At 35.4% G+C, this 17,425-nt stretch overlaps 1 pseudogene; it reads left to right on the forward strand.

Annotated features, from left to right (window-relative positions):
* The first annotated feature begins 15,608 nt into the window (after positions 1–15,608).
* Positions 15,609–16,259, forward strand: LOC100657432 (small ribosomal subunit protein eS7-like; annotated as a pseudogene).
* The last annotated feature ends 1,166 nt before the right edge of the window (positions 16,260–17,425 follow it).

The raw sequence follows: 17,425 nt of genomic DNA on the forward strand, positions 1-17,425 counted from the left end.
ACTTGAACTCAGAGACATATACAGAACACTCCACCCAACAGCAACCAAGTATACTTTCTTTTCTAGTGCACATGGAACATTCTCCAGAATAAACCACATATTAGGTCATAAAGCAAGCCTTAGCAGAATCCAAAACATTGAAATATTACAAAGCATCTTCTCTGATCACAAGGCCATAAAGGTGGAAATCAATAACAGAAAAAGCAGGGAAAAGAAATCAAACACTTAGAAACTGAACAATACCCTGCTCAAAAAAGACTGTATTATAGAAGACATTAAGGATGGAATAAAGAAATTCACAGAATCCAATGAGAATGAAAACACTTCCTATCAGAACCTTTGAGACACAGTGAAAGCAGTGCTCAGAGGTCAATTCATAACAATAAATGCACACATACAAAAAGAAGAAAGGGCCAAAATCAAAGAATTATCCCTACGACTTGAAAAAATAGAAAGAGAGCAACAAAAGAAAACTGCAGGCACCAGAAGGCAACAAAAGAAACTCCCATGCACTGCAGGCAATTAATAAAAATTAGAGCAAAATTAAATGAAATAGAGAACAGAAAAACAATTGAAAGACCAAAATCTGATTCTTTGAAAAAATTAACAAAATTGATAAACGATTGGCCTGACTGACAAAAGAAAAACAGGAGAGGAAGCAAATAATCTGAATAAGAAATGAGATGGGCAATATCACAACAGACCCAACTGACATTAAAAGAATCATATCAGAATACTAAAAAAATTGTACTCTAACAAATTTGAAAACCTAGAAGGAATGGATGAATTCCTAGGAACATACTACCTACCTAAACTAACGCAGAGTTGAAAAAAAAAAAAACTAACGCAGAGTTAGGACAACTAAATAGACCCATAACAAAAGAAGAGATTGAAAACGTAATAAAGAAAAACCCAACAACAACAACAAAAAGCCCTGGCCCCGACGGCTTCACTGCAAAGTTCTACCAAACTTTCAGAGAAGAGTTAACACCACTATTACTAAAGGTATTTCAGAGCATAGAAAAGAACAGAATGCTCCCAAACTGATTCAATGAAGACAGCATATCCCTGATGCCAAAGCCAGGTAAAGACACCACAAAAAGAGAAAATTACAGACATACATCCCTCAAGATCTTAGATGCAAAAATCTTCAACAAAATTCTAGCCAATAGAATTCAACAACATATCAAAAAAATAATTCACCATGACCAAGAGGGATTCATACCAGGTATGCAGGGATGGTTCAATATTAGAAAAACAATTAATGTAATACGTCATATAAATAAAACAAAAGACAAGAATCACAGGATTTTATCAATTGATGCAGAAAAAACATTTGACAAAGTTCAACACCCATTCATGATAAAAACTCTCAGCAAAATAGGAATAGAAGGAAAATTCCTCAACATAATAAAAGACATTTATACAAAGCTAACAGCCAACATCATGCTAAATGGAGAGAGTCTGAAAGCATTCCCCTTGAGAAAGACAACCAGACAAGGATGCCCTTTATCACTGCTCTTATTTCAACATTGTGCTGGAGGTCCTAGCCAGAGCAATTAGGCTAGATAAAGAAATAAAGGGCATCCAGACTGGTAAGGAGGAAGTAAAATTATCTCTATTTGCAGATGACATGATCTTATATACAGAAAACCCTAAAGAATCCTCAAGGAAGCTACTGTATTCAGCAGACTATCAGAATACAAGTTAAACACACAAAAATCACTTGGATTCCTCTACACTAACAAAAAGAACATCGAGGAGGAAATCACCAAATCAATACCATTTACACTAACCCCCCCCCCCGCAAAAAAGAAAAATACTTAGGAATAAATCTCACTAGAGATGTAAAAGACTTATACAAAAAAAGACCAGAAGACACTACTATAAGAAATCAAAAGAGAGCTACATAAGTGGAAAAACATACCTTGCTCACGGATAGGAAGAATTAACATTATAAAAATGTCTGTCCTACCAAAAGCCATCTATAGATACAATGCAATTCCCATCCAAATTCCAATGACATTTTTTAATGAGATGGAGAAACAAATCACCAACTTCATATGGAAGGGAAAGAGGCCCCAGATAAGTAAAGCATTACTAAAGAAGAAGAACAAAGTGGGAGGCTTTGCTCTATCTGATTTTAGAACCTATTTTACCGCCATAGTAGTCAAAACAGCCTGGTACTGGTACAACAACAGATACATAGATCAACAGAACAGAATTGAGAATCCAGACATAAATCCATCCACCTATGAGCAACTGATATTTGACAAAAGCCCAAAGTCCATTAATGGGGGAAACACAGTCTTTTTAACAAATGGTGCTGGCATAACTGGATATCCATCTGCAAAAGAATGAAACAAGACCCATAACTCATAGCATGCACAAAACCAACTTGAAATGAATCCAAGACTCAAATATAAATTCTAAAACCATAAAGATCATGGAAGAAAAAATAGGAACAATGCTAGGAGCCCTAATACATGGCATAAACAGTATACAAAACATTACTAACAATGCAGAAGAAAAACTAGATAACTGGGAGATCCTAAAAATCAAACACCTATGCTCATCCAAAGACTTCACCAAAAGAGTAAAAAGATCACCTACAGACTGGGAAAAAGTTTTTAGCTATGACATTTCTGATCAGTACCTGATCTCTAAAATCTACATGATACTGCAAAAACTCCACTACAAAAAGACAAATCACCAAATTAAAAACTGGGGAAAAGATATGAGCAGGCACTTCACTAAAGAAGACATTCAGGTAGCTAACAGATACATGAGGAAATCCTCACGATCATTAGTCATTAGAGAAATCCAAATCAAAACTACAATCAGTTTTCATCTCACTCCAACAAGGCTGACATTAATCTAAAAAACACAAAATAATAATTGTTGGAGAGGTTGTGGAGAGGCTGGAACACTTATACACTGCTGGTGGGAATGTAAAAAGTTACAACCATTTTGGAAATCAATTTGGCATTTCCTTAAAAAAACTAGAAATAGAACTACCATATGGTCCAGCAATCCCACTCCTTGGAGTATATCCTAGAGAAATAAGAGTCTTTACACGAACAGATACATGCACATCCATGTTTATTGTAGCACTGTTTACAATAGCAAAAAGATGGAAGAGACCAAGGCTCCCATCAGTGGATGAATGGATAAATAAATTATGGTACATTCACACAATGGAATATTATGCATCGATAAAGAACAATGATGAATCCGTGAAACATTTCATAACATGGAGGAATCTGGAAGGCATTATGCTGAGTGAATTAGTCAGTTGCAAAGGGTAAATATTGTATAAGACCACTATTACAAGAACTCGAGAAATAGTTTAAACAGAGAAGAAAATATTCTTTGATGGTTACGAGAGGGGAGAGTGGGGGAGAGTGGAAGTGGGGTTTTCACTAATTAGTAGATAAGAAGTATTTTAGGTGAAGGGAATCACAACACACAATTCAGAAGAGGTAAGCACAACTGGACTAAACCAAAACAAAGAAGCTTCCTGAATAAAATGAATGCTTTGAAGGCCAGCGTAACAGGGGCGGGGGTTTGGGGACCATGGTTTCAGGAGACATCTAAGTCAATTGGCATAATAAAATCTATTAAGAAAACATTCTGCATCCCACTTTGGAGTGGCTTTTGGGGTCTTAAATGTTAGCGAGCGGTCGTCTAAGACGCATCAATTGGTCTCAACCCACCTGGAGCAAAGGAGAATGAAGAACACAAAAGACACAAGGTAATTATGATCCCAAGAGACAGAAAGGGCCACATAAACCAGAGACTCAAAAAGTCTGAGACCAGAAGAACTAGATGGTGCCTGACTATAACCGATGGCTGGCTGCCTTGACAGGCAACACAACAGAGAATCCCTGAGGGAGAAGGAGAGCAGTGGGGTGTAGACCCCAAATTCTCGTAAAAGGACCAGACTTAATTGTCTGACTGAGACTAGAAGGACCCCGGAGGTCATGGTCCCCAGACCTTCTGTTAGCCCAAGTCAGGAACTATTCCCAAGGCAACTCTTGAGACAGGGACTGGACTGGACTGTGGAATAGAAAATGATACTGGTGAAGAATGAGCTTCTTGGATCAAGTAGACACATAAGGCTATGTTGGCATCTCCTTTCTGGAGGGGAGATGAGAGGGCAGAGGGGGCCAGAAGCTGACCGAATGGACTTGAAATTGGAGAGTAGAGAGAAGGAGTGTGCTGACTCATTGCAGGGAGAGCAGTTAGGAGTGTATAAAAAAGAAAAAAAAATATATAGGAAGGTGTAAATAAATTTTTATATGAGAGACCGATTTGATTGGTAAACTTTCACTTAAAGCACAATAAAAATTAATTAAAAAAAAAAAAAAAAAACAGCATTATTCTTAGACGGCATCCATAGGCTTCACCATATTACCAAAGGGATCCAAGGCACGACAAAGATTAAGAACTGCTGGTTTACTTACAGTTACAGCCAAAAAGTGGCCAAAACAAAATTTATGTTAAAAACTAAAGAACAATCAACTGAATAAAAAAAAAATTCAAGTTTTAAGTAATATGAAGCACACAGTGTTAGAAAAAAATAAAAATATATATGATTTACCCTTAAATGGAAATTTCTTTTTATTTTTATGCAGATTTATCTCTCCAAATATGGTTTATTCAATTGAATGTTATGACAAACCTAAGTATCTTGATACCAACTATTATGGACTGAATTGTTTCCCCCCAAAGTAGTTGTAAACCCTTACCTCTATGCCTGTGGTTATAATCCCATTTGGTACTGGGCTGTCTTTGTTATGTTAATGAGACAGGATTAGTGTAGGGCGTTTGTTAAGTCAATCTTTTTGTTATATAAAAGAGATTAAACAAGCAAGCAAAAGAAGAAGAGGTGGGGGAAGACAGATGCCAAGTACATGAAGATTTCCCAGGTACAGAAGTTCAGAGGAGACAGGGATCTTTCTTGAGAGCCAAAAGAGAGAGAAAGCCTTTCCCTAAAGCCAGAACCCTGAATTCAGACTTTTAGCCTCCTGCACTGTGAGGAAATAAATTTCTGTTTGTTAAAGCCAAAAAAAAAAAAAAAGGAATGTATTTGCGAAAAACAACTGTCTTCTCAAAAGCGACAAAGAGCACTACATTTTCTTTTCATCTACGGGAACTGTAATGGGTTGTGTTAAAGACTGGAGAGAGAAGTAAAAGAGTTGAAGCCAAAGATCTTATTTACTGCATGTTAGGCATTCTGGACTTTAAATTTCTCCTTTCCTTTTATTTTTTTTTCAAATGTGTATAAGCAGCTATGCAATAAATAGCCGTTTTCATCTTTGCATTCTACAACGACTCTAAACATAAAAGAACCTTGAACATTTTCAAAATCTCTAGTAGCATTTAGAAAAAGTCAGTTGGCATGAGAATTAGCAACTGAACATATGTTGCTGTGGTTAGCAGTAGTAGCATTAGATTTTTGATTGAAAGTACTTTTTCAAGCCTCCTGTAAAACCATCAATTCTTTTTTGGTTTGTATGTTTTAAATGTATAAATCTGTCCAGAAAACTTTGCTTTCTTAGTTTGTTACACTTAGGAAATGGTTTTAATAATTCAAGATTTGGGGACAGAATATGCATTTTAAAAAAATCAATAAATCACACACACACACGTATGATTTGTCCATTATGATCAACCCTAACAGATTACAAAGCTGAATTGTTAATAATTTCTTTGGCTAGATAAGACTTTGAATTTTACAGAATACATTGACGTCAAGAGTAGGTAAAAACTATATATCAATTAGAACATTATTTTATGCTGTTATACATGTACATACAGAAATGATGCTAAAACTTTCATATCTGGGTCACTCTGGTTGAAAAACGTAGAAAGAAGGAAATGAAGCATACAGAATATATTTAAAAAAAACCCAAAAAACCCAGTGCCGTCAACAGAATATATGGCAGAAGAAAATGCTTTCCTGACAGAAAAAGAGGTTTGCTTGTTAAAAGACAATTTAAAAAAAAAATGGGATCAGCAGTTGCCACCTCACAGAAGTCAGATGTGATATTTATAGCTGGATATAGTTTTTTTTTATTCAGCTTGTAGATTTCCATTAAAGTTTTAAATATGCATTGAAACTATGAGGGATTGTCTTCAAATGAACCCTATCCATCAGTAATTTACAACCCATTTTACTCTTATTCATTTTTAAATACGGCTGTGGGAATTTTAAATATATTTAGTGTTTCTCAGTATACATAGAAATTTTAGGGTTGTTTCTTTTCTTTTTTGCTACTTCAGTGTGGGTGGCTATAGCAATCTTTCCCAGGAAGTCGCAGATGACTTCTTAGAATTATCATTAATCAACCCATATTACTACCCGTACAATAAGTGAAGAGTATGGCCCTGATATTACCATTGCTTTTGTCTTATAGGGTTTGTTTTATTATTTGGTGATAGCAAATTCCTTTCCAAAACTTGCGTTCATTTTTGTGATAATAAAATATTTATTGAACATTCACTTTACTGGAACTGATCAGAATTACTACAAATACTAAAGAAATGCTATGGTGATGTGAAACTCTCCACTGAAATATCAAATTATTATCAATATTATAGAAATAAACCTTCAAATAAATACAGCAAGTTATGGCTTTGAATCTTTTTTTTTTTTTTTCCTCTGTTTCACCTCAGGCCATAAAACAGTGAACAGTACCCAGTGGACCACACGTAAATCAAAGGGCTGTGGTTGCTGTGCCTCTGAAATACTAACTCTCACATTGGCCACGTTAGCCTTCTGGGTGGTGATTACTTCATTTGCAAAATGATGGTGGATTATGTTATTAAGGTCTCTACTAACTCTGAAATTATACACCACATTTTTACACAAATAACACTCACCTTCTATGTTTGTTTGCCAACCATGCCCTCCCGCCACGAGTTATTTTCATAACAGCTGCTATGCCAATTTTTTTACATGTTATTGTAAAAAAAAAAAAAAATGGCATAGCACACTTACCAAAATACTTCACGGGAGTAGGATGCAGTTGGCAATCGAACAGAGAAGGTGCCTGTTATCCGTGTAAATATACGGTAAGTCTCTGAGGAATAAAAACAAAGTTCTTATAGGTTAAATAATTTGTTGAATAAACTAGTAAGTAGCATAACCTGGAATAGATCTAAGCCCTTGGATTGGTTTTTCTAGTAAACATTTTAGCAGTAAAAATTCCCAGAACCTTCGTAATGACCATAGGAAAATAAGGGTATATTTAGCTTTTTTATTCCCTTGTGTTTCTTTGATATAAGTATTTTTTTAAAAAAGTTATCAGAGCTAAGTTAAATGCAAATCATACTGGATGGCCTTACTTGCTTCCATGTGCCAGAGAAAGTAAACAAAATGACAATATCTAACATTTGTATGACACGTTTGCTTTCAAATGCTTTGGCAAATATATGCTCATGTAGAAGACAATTTCAATGACAATTACATGCAGTGAAAAAGGAATCTTCTTTCACATAAATGTTCTCATTAAACCGGTGCATCAGTACGCTCTGAATTGGCCCATAGAGCTGGGAAATGTGTAATTTATTTAATTATGTGGACTTTTTCACTTACTATATTTCATTATTTACCATCTTGATTATACAGAGTTCAGTAGTGATCTGTGACAATGGGATACATCAATGCATGTAATCAATAAATTTAATTTCAGACAAGAAATTTTTAATCACAAAATCCACTAACAAGGGAAGGAGGCAAAAAACAATTTTGGTTGCTTGTAATTGTATATTCATCAAAAAAGATAAAATAACTGATTCTCAAATCATACTACATTTGCTTGTCTTCCCACATACTATATATGATGAAAATGCTTTTTGTTTTGTTTTGTTTCCTACCTCATAAGTACAACAAAATTTAGGGAAGAAATGATAGATAAATACACACCAAATGTCCTAATAGAGGACATTGTCTGGTATTTGCAAAGTTGTTGTTGCTATTGTTAGTAGCCGTCAAGTCGTCTCCAACTCCTGGTGCCCCTATGTACAACAGAACAAGATGTTCACTGATCCTGTGCCACCTTCACCATTATTAGTGTGCCCGAGTCCATTGTTTTAGCCACTGAGTATTTTCAGTCCCTTTCAACCAAGGAGGATCATCTTCCAGCACTGTATTGGGCAATATTCTGTTGTGATCCATAGACTTTCCATTGACTAATTTTTGAAAGTAGATTGCCAGGCCCTTCTTTGTAGTCTGTTAGTATGAAAGCTCTGCTGAAACCTGTCCACCACTGGTAACCCTGCTGGTATTTGAGATACCAGTGGCATAGTTTCCAGAATCCTGAAACCAAAACCAAACCCATTGCCATCGCGTTGATTCTGACTCACAGGACCCTGTAGGACAGAGCAGTACTGCCCCGTAGGGTTTCCAAGCAGCAGCTGCCAACCTCTTGGTTAGCAGCTGTAGCTCTTAACCACTGCATCACCAGGGCTTCATAGCACTACACAAACCACCACAGTTGAAAAACGGGCTGATGAGTGGTATGGCATACACTACAGCATTCAAGAAATGATCCCAATTAAAAATAAGCAAGAGGGAAGGAGCAGGCATGAAAATACTATGCGATAGGACACAAAGAAAGATAAGTAAGTAAGGTTTCAATAAAACAAAAATATAAATATTAAGTTTTTGAATCCACATTAGAAACAGAAGATAATAGAATGTATGCTTAATTACCTAACCGTGTGAACGTCTCACTGTTTAATACAAAAATGTGAAGAACAAACTATTTACTATGGTGCAGTGGTTAAGAGCTATGGCTGCTAACCAAAAGTTTGGCAGCTCAAATCCACTTAGCCACTTCTTGGAAACCCCATGGAGCAGTTCCGCTCTGGTCTTATGGGATAGCTATGAGTCAGAATTGACTCGAGGGCAACGTGTTCCATTTTTGTTGTTGTTGTTGTTATGTACCAGAGAAAATGTGTACCCAATATAGAAATAATTTTGCTCCTTAAGAAAAACCGGTTGCCGTTGAGCTGATCCCAACTCATGGCAACCCCACGGGTTTCAGAAATAAAACTGTGCTCCATTGGGCTTTTAATAGCTGTGACCTTTCAGAAGTAGATTGCCAGGACTTTGTTCTGATGTGCCTCTGGGTGGATTCAAACCACCAACCTTCAGTCACTAACTGAGGACTTAACCATTAGTGATACCTTGGAATTTCTTTTCTTTAAGAAGAGGTCAGAGAAAAATTGAAAATGAAATTATCAGAGCTAATATGAAAAGAAAAGAGTATTTCCCAGAGAAAGAAAGGAAAGCAGATGTAGACTGAGAAGAATACTTCATTTCAGGAAGCATGGTTGAAAACTGACCTTGGCTTGGGTGAGGTGCACCTTAGCCATCAAGGTGACATCTTTGCTTTTTAATACCTTAAAGAGGTCTTTTGCACCTGATTTGCCTAATGCAATGCATCTTTTGATTTCTTGGCTGCAGCTTCTGTGAGTATTGATTGTAGACCCAAGTAAAATTAAATCCTTGACAACTTTAATCTTTTCTCCATTTATCATGATGTTGCTTATTGGTCCAGTTGTGAGGATTTTTGTTTTCTTTATGTTCACGTGTAATCCAAACTGAAGGCTGTGGCGTTTGATCTTCATCAGTAAGTGCTTCAAGTCCTCTTCACTTTCAGCAAGAAAGGCTGTATCATATGCATAACAGAGATTGTTAATGAGTTGTCTTTCAATTCTGATTCCCCTCTCTTCTTAATATAGTCCTGCTTCTTAGATTATTTGCTCAGCACACAGATTGAACACATATTTTGAACGAGTACAACTCTGACACTTTTCCTGACCTTAAGCCAAGCAGTATCTCCTTGTTTTGTTTCAACAATGGCCTTTTGATCTATGTATAGGTTCCTCATGAGCACAATGAAGTGTTCCGGAACTCTCATTCTTTGCAATGTTATCCATAATTAGTTATGATCCACACAGTGGAATGCCTTTGCGTGGTCACTAAAACACAGGTAAACAATTGTCTGGTGTTCTCTGCTTTCAGCCAGGATTCACCTGACATCAGTAAAGATTTTGCTGGTTCCATGCCCTCTTCTAAATCTGGCTTGAATTTCTGGCAGCAACCTGTTGATATAATGCTGCAGCCACTTTTGAATAATCTTCAGCAAAATTTCACTTGCTTGTGGTATTAATGATATTGTTCTATAATATCCACATTTGGTTGGGTCACCTATCTTGGGAATAGGCATAAATGTGGATCTTTTCCAGTCAGTTGGCCAGTTGGCTGTCTTCCAAATTTCTTGGCATAGATGAGTGAGCACTTCCAGCACTGCATCTGTTTGTTGAAACATCTCCATTGATATTCCATCAATTCCTGGAGCCTTGTTTCTCATCAATGCCTCCAGTGCAGCTTAGACATATTCCTTCAGTACTGTCGGTTCCTGATCATATGCCACCTCCTAAAATAGTTGAACTTTGACCAATTCTTTTTGCTATAGTGATTCTGTGTATTCCTGCCATCTTCTTTTGATGCTTCCTATATCTTTGAATAATTTCCTAGTAGAGTCTTTCTATATTGCACCTCAAGACTTAGTTCTTTTTCTGTTCTTTCAGCTTGAGAAATGCTGAGCGTGCTTTTCCCTTTTGGTTTTCTATCTCCAGATTTTCGCAGGTATTAGAGAGAAGTAAAAGAATGTTAACCTCATCTAAATTAAGTGGACATCACAGTACTGCTTAATTTCTCATTTTTAAATTTGAGATATAAACAAAGATTTTTAAATATTAAAAACAAAAAACAAAGTATGGACAGAACAAAATTAAAGTCTGCAGTTAATAAATATTGTTGAAGTCAAAAGTTAATAAAATACATAAACTGAGAGTCCAATTAAAGATTTATGAAAGATCGAATTTAATGAAATCAAAGTAAAAATAAGAACAGAAATTAGCAGATATGAATAAAACTAAAACTAAAGAATATATTTAAAAATCAAAATGCAATTCTTTAAATAAAAACTAAAAACTAATAATTAAATGAACTCTGTAAAAATCTAGAACAAACCTACAAAAAATTACAAATGAGAGATATTTATACAGATATGAAGGACATTATATAATTTTAAGCATAATATGTACAAGTTTATGAAAAAAAAGTGAAAATCTAGGTTTAAAAAAAATAGCCATATACATTTTTCTACTCATAGGCTGTTAATTTGGGAATGTGAAAAATTAGCATCATTAGTGTCAAAGTTATGCTATTTCCTCCTCCTAGCCCCTATTCCAGTAAATATTTATTATTGGAAATTTCTGGTTTTCTTAATGTCTTTTGGTAAATCCATATACTTTGAACTCTAGTCCAGCTAATTTTTAACCAAATCTTTATTCTAAGAATTAACATTCATGGAAGATTCTAAACAAATCTTTCTAACTGCTATCAACTCTTAATTTTATTTTTGTTTTATGCCATAGCAGAAGAGAAGAGAGATACTTACTTAGGCCCTTTGTTTCCCAAACTCTGCATGACATTATGCAGCTAGCCTCTGAAACTTAGTAATGCCTTTATTTTAAGAATGTTGTGGTGTATATTTTCAAAATTTTAAAGTGTCATGTACATGAGAAACCATTCCGAAAAACAATGCTGTTGAGAAATTCACATTCAGAATTAAATTGACACTAAGAATTTTATTATGAATGATAATTCTCTTTCTGCTTTTCCAGCTGGAAATCTGATAGCCAGATACATTATTCACCTCAAGTAATGGTATTTGTTTTCACCGCTTTCAGATTGTGTTCTGACACTACTAAGCTCCACTCCTTATCCCTCCCTCTACCCTTATTATTTTACTCCCTAGTTTCCTTATTTTTGAATTTTATCTTATTGCATGCCATGCATCACTCTAAGGCACAGAGAATTTATTGGAATATCAAAATAACAATGAAGTTGACTTAAAACAATCAATTAGGTTTATAGCCTGACCAACAGCTAGCTAAAGAAACTGTAACATCCAGCCAAGTATATGACACTTTTGTAGTTTTATATCTGAATATATAAAATGGCAAATGTGGTATAATCTGTTTCATCTCTGAAATGTTTTTCTACTCTGATATGCTCTGATAAGATTCTTCCCCTTCTCTGGTGTGTTTGCAATAGCCATAGGAGTCTACCAAAATAGGGACATTTTAAAAAACCTGTACACTTAATGTAAGTTCTGCTTATATTTTGTGTTGATATTTTTGTTTAGTACAGGTATTTAAAAACTCCAAGTTCACAGCTTTCATGGAGTTTATTTTCTAGGTGGAGATACAAGAAGTAAGCACAAAACACAATGAGGTGTGATAGCTCCTAGGCAAGAGGAACACTAAGGAAGTGTACTTGAAACGGACTTGGGTGAATTAGAGAAGGCTTGTGTAAAAAGTGATATATACAGCTGGACTACGAAGGATAAGAAATAAAGAAGAAGAAAGTATTGAAGGCTTAGAGAATGATGGGAAGGACCCAGAGATGGAAGAAACCAGGGAAAGGAACTAATTTCTTTCTGGGGTTTCACATTGAAGGAGCAAGAGTCCAAAGGTGAAAAGGGAAAATAAGGCCAGATGAGAACCTTGTCAGCCATGATTAGGGACGTGAACTAGATTTTAGAGCACGGAGAGTATAGCCATAGATTTTACTCAAAGTATGACAGAATCTGAAGTAGACTCTAAAAAGATTTTTTTGCCTACCTACGGGGACTCTCTTGCCTGGGAAGCAAGAGGAAAACATCTTATTGGGATGGCCCTGTTATCTAAGAGAAATGTAATAACAACTCGATTTTCCTAAAGCAGAACAAGTCGTTGATAAAATCTACCTGTAAAACTTATTTACCATGGTCTATTTATTACCTTTCATGGAACCAATGCTAGCCAAGTTTATTAAACAAAGCTCTTTGAATTGCATGTAATTTTCTACAATCAGTACATCACTGCTTGGTGGTAATGGCATAAAATGCATGTGTATATATAAACACATAAGTAAGAACAGCAAGCATTGTTTTCACCTGAATTGAAAATCCTAAATGCTTTTAAAAGAATGGTGGTCTGAAATTATCTTTGTAACTGAGGGTTATTTTTCACCAGGAAGATCCACTATAGTTAGAATAATTAATCCCTGTCCAGCTTATGAAACTTGGTCTATATTTTTATGCAAAAATTAAAATGGAATAGAGTAGAATACTAATTTTATCTTGTATCATCTTATGTGGCTTTGGAATCTGGTCAACAAGATAAGAAAGCCCTATTCATAAGGAAGTGACCTGAACAAGCTAATGTGCATTTGTAAGGTTCCTGATTCCATTCAGTGACATTTTTAAAGTCATTATTGAGAAAATACTGGATTATTGTTGTTGGTTCCCATTGAGTCAATTCTAGCTCATGGAGACCCTATGTGTTTGTTATAATCATGACTCTCAGCAAGTAATTATGTAGTTAGGAAATCTGAGACAATGTAGCCATAATATTTACATATAAATAGTTACAGGGCTATATATACACATTAACATGTATAATACTAAATATTTATATTTTTAGCACTAGCACTAAGCCTATTAATTTATATAGCTTTTTCAGCAATCAGATCATAAGTTCTCAAAGGGAGAAATCGTGTCTTATTTATCTTTATGTTCACTGGACCTAGTCTGTCATACTCCAGTCTCTGAAGAAGGATATCATGCTTCATAATGTAAAAGGTCAGTGAAAAGAGGAAGACTCTCAACGAGATGGACTGAGACAGCAGCTCTACAATGGGCTCAAATATAGTGACCGTTGTGAGGATGGTGCAGGACTGGGCACATTTTGTTCTCTTATACATATGGTCCTAGACATAGAGCCAACTAGATGGCACCTGACAACAAGTCTTTCATATATTAAGTATCGAATGGGTGATTTTTTTAAACTGCATATTCACAAAACAAGGATGTTTATTTTTTAAAATGTTTTTGAAACACATATTTCCTGACTTCTCATAGAAGTTAGGCGATAAATGAATGAAGAGTGTGACTTAGTCAAATGAAACTGGAGAAGTATCCTGTGCTTCTTCCCTCTCTGCTTCCTCATATTAATCTCTCTTTTCCTGAGAAATCCTTTCTGAATTAGGTACTACATCCTGATCACTGACATACTTTAAGCAAATGATAAACAAATCTGTCTTGGAAGAAGTACAGCCAAACTGTTCCTTGGAAGAGAGGATGGTGAGACTTTATCTCATGTACTTTGGACATGTTATCAGGAGGGACCAGTCCCACGAGAAGGACATTATGCTTGGTAAAGTAGAGGGTCAGAGAAAAAGAGGAAGACCCTCAACCAGATGGATTGACACAGTGACTGCAACAAAAGTCTCAAGCATAACGGCAATTGTAAGGATGGCACAGGACCCGGCAGTGTTTCGTTCTGTTGTACACAGGGTCTCTATGAGTCGTTCTGACTCCACTGGCACCTAAAACCAACAGCAGTAATGCGGTTCTTATATTCTGCTTCATAATTGGTGTCATCTTGTATTATGTTTGCATGTTTTACTTGCAAAAATAGTGAATTTCTTCCAGTGCTTTATCTGACTTTTGCTCCCAAAGTACCTTCTTCTAGCATTGGTTACAGAGTAAACAGTCCTCACCTTATTGAATCAATATATATGTGAATAAAACTTTGAATAGAATGATAAGCTATTTAAAAAATTATAAAGCTAATATATATTCACAATTTCTCTGCTTCCATTCAATAACATGTTTACGTATTTACTGAGACAATTCTGTGCGGGTGTGCAATGATTAAGACTCTAAGCAAGTAGTTACGTACTGAGAGAATCTGAGATAATGTTCTTCTTTTCAGTGAAGCTTTCGGGCAGTAAATTTTGTGTCTGGTCAAGTACAGAGGGAATCACAGGACTTTCAGGGACAGGAGGAATCTGAATGGCCATCTGTCATATCTTCACAAGGATTGACAGAGAGCTCAACTTAATTTCATAGCACCGAATAGTTTTTTAAAAAGTGTATAGCAACAGGACTTGAGATTTTCTTTAAAAATGTATACATCATTGATATCCAATGAAAGACAAATCCTTAATAATTTTAATTAAGAAATGCTATGGTTTGGAGTTTGTTTTCGTCATGTTGTGGAAACCTAAAACCTAATTTTCTGTGATAATTCATAATCACTTCATCTTTTCACTCCATCTGGAAGATAATCAATACGTAAGCATATGAACCAGCTGCTGCCCCTGTCATGGGGCAGCTGCCAGGAGTGACCTGGGCTCATATCCAACAGCAGAATCCCCGGAAAACCCTTTAGCTACGAAGAAAATGGTGCAAGTGTAAAGACAGCGTCCTTTTTACCTTAACCCAGGATTGTCATTTCTTAGGATCTAGGGATCTTTGGCCCACTCAACTACATTTCGCACCCATATTTTAAAACCAAACAGGTATTTATTCAGTTTATTTATTAAGTTCCTAATTTATATGGTCGTGATACCTAAAATATATAGAAGAAATAGAAATGATGACTTTATACAAGTTTTTTTTTTTTTTTCCTCCTTGGCTTTCAAAAGCACACCTAAGACTGTTCCTATGCTGGTCCTCAGCAAGAAAAAGGCCATGTTCAGATCAAGTGTTAAGGCCGTGAAGTCCAACGGCAAAAAGCCTGATAAATTTGAGTCTGGCGTTTTTTAAGTCCTGCTTGAGCTGGAGATGAACTTGGACCTCAGTTGACGGAGCCAAATATAACTGCAGCCAAGGAAATTGAAGTTGGTGGTTGTCAGAAAGCTATTATAATCTTTATTCCCGGTCCTCAACTAAAGTCTCTCCAGAACATTCAAGTCAGGCTAGTACATGAACTGGAGAAAAAGATGAGTGGAAAACACATCGCCTTTGTTGCTCAGAGGCAAATTCTGCCTAAAGCAATTTGAAAAAAGCATACAAAAAATAAGCAAAAGGTCTCAGGAGCCATTCCCTGACCGCCAGCCACCCACGATGCAATCCATGAAGACTTGGCTTCCCCAGTGTAATTGTGGACAAGAGAATCTGTGTAAAACTGGATGGCAGCCAACTTATAAAGATTCATTTGGACAAAGCACAACAGAACAATGCAGAACACAAGGTTGGAACTTTTCTTGGTGTGTATAAGAAGCTCATGGGCAAAGATGGTGATTTTGAATCCCCAGAGTTTCAATTGTAAACAAAAATGACTAAATAAAAAAATTATTTATAGTAAAAAAAAAGCACACCTAAGGATATCAAAACTCTAATTTGAATACATAATGTAAAAGAAAACACAAAACTGCATCTACCATGGAAAATTCAGTTATAAAAGACATGTTGAATCACAGGTGTCCTTATTAAAATCCTAGGAAATAATAAGTAAAATAAAGTAGAGTATACTTTAGCTAAATAAAGAATTATGACATTTATACCTACTTTTATAATTAATCAAATACAAAAAAAATCATATATTAGATTCTATACCTTTTATTTGTTATAAAAATGGCAAGCAAAGATGATATTTTTCAGTGAAAAGTTTAAGAAACTAACAATTGCTGAGCTTATATTGCAATACCAGGTATTTAATATACATCATTTCATCTGCTCTGTGGAATGATCGTGTAAGCAGGTTTTTAGTATTTTCATTGTGTATAGCAGGAGAGTAACTTGCACAAATTAGCCAATTTGTTAGTTCTGTAGTCTGTTAAGCTCGTCTTTTTCCACAAAACACTACTAAATTCCTTCTTCAGATTTTTCTTTTTAAATAACACTGGCATCATTACTTCTTTTAATCCCTTAGTGCTGTATTTTCAATGCCAAATTCCAAATAGAATTGCTTGGAAATAAAACAAAGGTACAAGGTTTTAAATCTCTTCAAGGAATACTTTGGAAAAGACAGGTTAAACTCATTACTTCCATAGGCAGGTGTTTGAGATATTGACATTCTTTCCCTTGGTTTCATTTTAATTTTTTTCTTATTTTTAAAGTATTTCCAGAATTTAGACTTATTATTTATAATCCAGCTTTAAATCCTTTGCTCTTATTTCCCTTGAGACATACACTTCCGCCTGACAGGACGGTAATGAAGAATGTGCTGGAAAGCTTCAGAATAGGGTAACTTTCTTTCAAAACTTTTGCTTTTTTAAAAACCAAAATGAAATGTATTTTATCTTCTTTTTTCAATTCCAGTTCCAATGGATACTTCAATAAAACTAGGCATTTCAAGGGAATATTTATTTAATTTTCAAAATTTGCCATATATTATGTAAGCTAGAATTCTATAATCAGAATAAATTAGGTTGGCCTTCTTTACTCCTGGTCCTTTCATAGTCCTTACTGGAAAAGAAGATAAGTGTTATTTATAAAGTTTTCACTTGAAACTCTCTTTAGTTAAGCACTGCTGCATAAATTGTAAAATTCACTGCTGGAATGTT

This window comes from Loxodonta africana, chromosome 17, assembly GCF_030014295.1.
Source record: "Loxodonta africana isolate mLoxAfr1 chromosome 17, mLoxAfr1.hap2, whole genome shotgun sequence".
Lineage (NCBI taxonomy): Eukaryota > Metazoa > Chordata > Mammalia > Proboscidea > Elephantidae > Loxodonta > Loxodonta africana.